Source organism: Schistocerca piceifrons, chromosome 5, assembly GCF_021461385.2.
Source record: "Schistocerca piceifrons isolate TAMUIC-IGC-003096 chromosome 5, iqSchPice1.1, whole genome shotgun sequence".
Taxonomy (NCBI): domain Eukaryota; kingdom Metazoa; phylum Arthropoda; class Insecta; order Orthoptera; family Acrididae; genus Schistocerca; species Schistocerca piceifrons.
Genome location: NC_060142.1, coordinates 89,060,942 through 89,065,660, shown reverse-complemented (window position 1 = coordinate 89,065,660; position 4,719 = coordinate 89,060,942). Strand labels below are relative to the sequence as shown.

At 41.6% G+C, this 4,719-nt stretch overlaps 1 non-coding gene across 1 annotated transcript; it reads left to right on the top strand.

Moving 5' to 3' along the window:
- Positions 1-2,921: 2,921 nt before the first annotated feature.
- Positions 2,922-2,995, top strand: Trnat-ugu. The gene has a single exon. It is a non-coding gene; the product is annotated as a tRNA-Thr (tRNA).
- Positions 2,996-4,719: the final 1,724 nt, after the last annotated feature.

The following is a 4,719-nucleotide window of genomic DNA, read 5'->3' as shown; positions in this document are numbered from 1 at the left end:
GTAGGGTAACATCCCACCGGATGATCATCAGAAAGAACCACAAAACTCGTTTCCCATCATTTTTCCCTGATTCCTCCAAATGACTTATAAATCAATAATCTAATGGTCTGAGTAAATAGGTTCTCCCCTACTATTTACTTACGCCCTGACAGTTAGCGAACAACATTCAGTATTTTGCCACCTTCCCCACCTCCTCCATCGCCGTAATTCCAGCCTCTCATTGTCTTAACCTACATACCGTCACACCCCACTTCTTTATTTTTAATGCAGTGTGGTGTGATTATAAGTATACTATTAAGGATATGAGTGTCTTGCTGAAAATATCCATCAATTGTCCTCTAACACACACATGGATTAAACACCGGTTAACATTAATAGTTTGCTGAAAAAATCTCATTATGATGCCGATACTGGACACTGCAGTAAAAACTTCAATCTTGAGCTCATGCAACGGCGGCTCGAAGAACTAATGGTGATTTTGATGGATGATGGCACATGCTCTGTAAATTCACATGCCCTCACAGGCTGAAACACACCTAATCTGACGTTCTGATTCCACTTCCTGCAGAAACCACTGGCAGAACTGAACAAGTGGATGTATGTCATGGCGCCTTGTATCATGCGCAATAACAAATTTGTAAGGACACAGACGCAGGTCCATTTTTGATGATGTTTCGACACGACGATCTCTTAATTCTCACTTCCACAGATAAGCGATATTGACAATTCTTTGGAATTTGTCCTACGCTTTCCTTCGCACGAGCAATGCTTTTCGGCGTGTGAACTCTTTTCGAATAGTTAGGGCTTTTCTTCGCTGTATAGAAAGTTTCACGTCATTTGCCACTAGGTTTTATATTACAGACCACGCTCGAGGTTTTGCCAAAACACTTTTACAATTAAACTCTTTCGCAAACCTGTTGTGTTTTTCACGAAATATGCTCTGGCTAAAATTCGATAGTAGAAACGCGCTGTTTTATGATTAGCACTATTCTTTGTTGCATTCAACTGATTTCCTAAAACTTTTCCTTCTCTCACTCGCGAAGTAATAGGGGAGCATGCGGGAGATGAACATTGCCGGCATGTGACATCAATCGATGGGTGCACTGACATCACAGCTTCAACCATTTTTTGTGATGAGCGGCTCTCCAGATCAGAAGTGAAGTGTTTTTACAGCGCATAGCTAACACAAACGAAGTCTGAAATCTAAAAGCCCGATACATTTCGACGTGTGCCGATTTCTCGTAAGTGAAAGTGCTCCCTTAACCTACGACCAGGTGAGCAGTTTTTCATAGGACAAAGAGTAATTGTAACTAGCACTTTATTCATGTAAGAATTATGATACGAACGCTTTTGAATGATTGATACGAAAAATACAAAGCCGTATTACTCCAGATTAAACTCTTTTCATATTAATAATGGAAAGCATTTGGAACGTAAATAAATACTGGATTGCAGCAATAAACTGGCGTTCATACTTGTAAGACGAAAATTTTCTTCTATCAATAACATTGACTGTATAATACTGTATAAACGTTAGGTTTGCGCGGTCGCAATGTCACCAAAGATTAAATTTTAGCATTTATAAACGTTGGGAAAATGCAAAATTAAATATAATTTTAAGGGGTCATGAGCCAATTTGCCAGCCGGTGGTGATGATGTGCTGCCCTTCTCGCCTTTTACTGCCACGTGCGTCCCTATATTTTTACGCGCACTGCCCTGCCTGCGCAACTCTTCTTATGCACGGATTCTAACTCGATGGTGGTCGATGCTGGCTATTGCTGGGGGCGGAAACATGAAACTGGCTTTAGACGTGACTTCCGTTGACAGTTCGCTATGGCAGCACGCGCGATTGGCGGCATCAAATATTTAACTTGTTCGTGGCGCCTCTTCATTCGAAACAACCACGGAAAATGGAAATAGCTTGCAAGTATTTCGTTCACACCAGGTTCCGGTGCGAGTGCCATTCATAAACTTCAGCGACTTTCCTGGTTCTATGTGTGAGTTTCCCAAATGTTATCCCCGCAGCCCCCCCCCCCCCCCCCACCTCCACCCCCCCCACCCCGTCCTCCGTCTTGTCTGTTATCGACCGCACTCGATCTGACAGCAGCCGTCACGCCGCATTTGACATCATGCAGTAAGCTGATTGACTTTTTTGGGCAACTTCACGCGGTGCTAGCATAAAACTTCTTGTCAGTAAGATACAACACAGTAATGAAATTCAAGTTTCGTAATATTGTTCATAACTTTTTGACATCAGGTTCGAGTGGAAAACTAGCAGATAAGTATAACCCATCCATATTTAAGTTGATATCATTCGAAAGAGTGTTGAACAGAATGTTCAGTAGTATAATACCTTCTAAAACAATAATTTATTGAACGTCCATAATTCTGGGTGAGTGTAGTAAATATCAGCCATCGTCTCTCATTTGGTAGCAATACGTAAAAAAATGGTGTCATGTTTGTACGCCTAATTACTTTTCACTTTTTCAGTTGCTTTAACTCGAGTTTATCAGTTTAATACCATGATGGTAATTTTTTTCCTATAAGTAAAGCTTTAAGATGCCACATGAGAAGAAGAAAGCGTAGGCATGGTCCACATCAAATCTTAAAGCTGTACGTCCGTGCTGTTCACAGTGCACAAATAGGGATGTCGAAAATTGAGAAAACGTTCAGATATTTTACTAAGATGGTATCTGTTCTTTCGGACAGATACCATCTTAGTAAAATATATAGTTAAGGCTCACCGGCCACTTGACCATCTTCTTCTTCTGTGCGAATGCACAACCAGTGCCCGAACTCTTACGGGAATCGGCAACGCGCGGCGAGTAATGAGTATAATGAGCAGGGGCACTACGTTGAGAATGTGGGTTTTGCGGGAGGCGTGCCAGAGACAAATCCCTGCAGTCGCTCTGTCCTCTGTCTCCTCGGTGGCTCAGATGGATAGAGCGTCTGCCATGTAAGCAGGAGATCCTGGGTTCGAGTCCCGGTCGGGGCATACATTTTCATCTGTTCCCGTTGACGTATGTCAACGCCTGTAAGCAGCTAAGGGTGTTCATTTCATTGTAAAGGGTTTATGGTTGAAAGGTCAACCGCTCGTAACTCCACAGGAAAAGCTGCAAAGGATAGATAAGTAACTGCAGTACAAAGAAAGAGGCTTAGAAAAAACAAAACTCGCGGAAGATTTAGGATAACAACATGATGATGACTGACCTAAAATGAGAAATATAATTCTACGTTACTCATAAAGATCTAAGTCTTTGCAACTACCTACGAGGAATCATCTCCCATATACGTTTTTTGAGTTCTGGTGAAGGGTAGCCGCCTACATTTTTGAAGAGGAATCCATTATTCTTAATTAGAGCTTCTTAGAGACTTCCTTAGGGTTTACAAGGAATTTTCCTTTGATGTTAATACAGATCCAATTTTTTCAAGCTATTTTCTGAAGAGAGGGGAAAACTGAACACGCTCTTCGTCTGCACACTAGTTGCTGGTCAGATAGTCAGGAAAAAAAAACTGGAATGAAAGAAGCTTCACCGGGATGCATAGCGTGGTTACATCTTTCTGAAAACACATCTCACTCGATTCCTTCCTGAAAACAATAGTTTTAAGAAACATTACTTTAATCATTCACATACGACAGTGGCTGAGACACCTTGATAGAAGAAAAATGTTGCAAAACAACGTCGACAGCAAATAAATAACTGGACATTAGAATAATACTCACGGATACGATTGTTCTGTCCATCCAGAATTAACCACACGTGTCTTGTTCGTCCAGAATCAGTTGAATAGGATTACGTAACGGCAGCTGATGTTCTTACCTGGAACAGAAAAAAACAATACTTCTCAATGTCTTTATCAAGGCTTTAGCCAATTAATGTTATTAAAACTGCACAGAATTCCTGCGGCAAATTTTCCTAGCTTTATTAGGTGCCGCAGAAGATACTCTTCGAAAATGTTTATACTACAAGTTCAAGGTAAAAGGCAAGAAGTGGGTGGAGGCCCGGGGTACAACAATAACTGATCGGCTGGTTGCCTGCAACGTAGGCGAATCGAGCTACCAAGCGTTTACGGTCTTCTCGTACCAACGTGACTTACGAATCACTCTTAGTTGGTAATCACTTTCACGGTCTTTCATCCTGTGGTAACCGCTTACGTTGTTTCCTTACTGGTTCAGGACTGTAACATTACTTTCGTGTTGTTGTTGTTGTGGTCTTCAGTCCTGAGACTGGTTTGATGCAGCTCTCCATGCTACTCTATCCTGTGCAAGGTTCTTCATCTCCCAGTACCTACTGCACCCTACATCCTTCTGAATCTGCTTAGTGTATTCATCTCTTGGCCTCCCTCTACGATTTTTACCCTCCATGCTGCCCTCCAATACTAAATTGGTGATCCCTTGATGCCTCAGAACATGTCCTACCAACCGATCCCTTCTTCTGGTCAAGTTGTGCCACAAACTTCTCTTCTCCCCAATCCTATTCAATACTTCCTCATTAGTTATGTGATCTACCCATCTAATCTTCAGCATTCTACTGTAGCACCACATTTCGAAAGCTTCTATTCTCTTCTTGTCCAAACTATTTATTGTCCATGTTTCACTTCCATACATGGCTACACTCCATACAAATACTTTCAGAAAAGACTTCCTGACACTTAAATCTATACTCGATGTTAACAAATTTCTCTTCTTCAGAAACGCTTTCCTTGCCATTGCCAGTC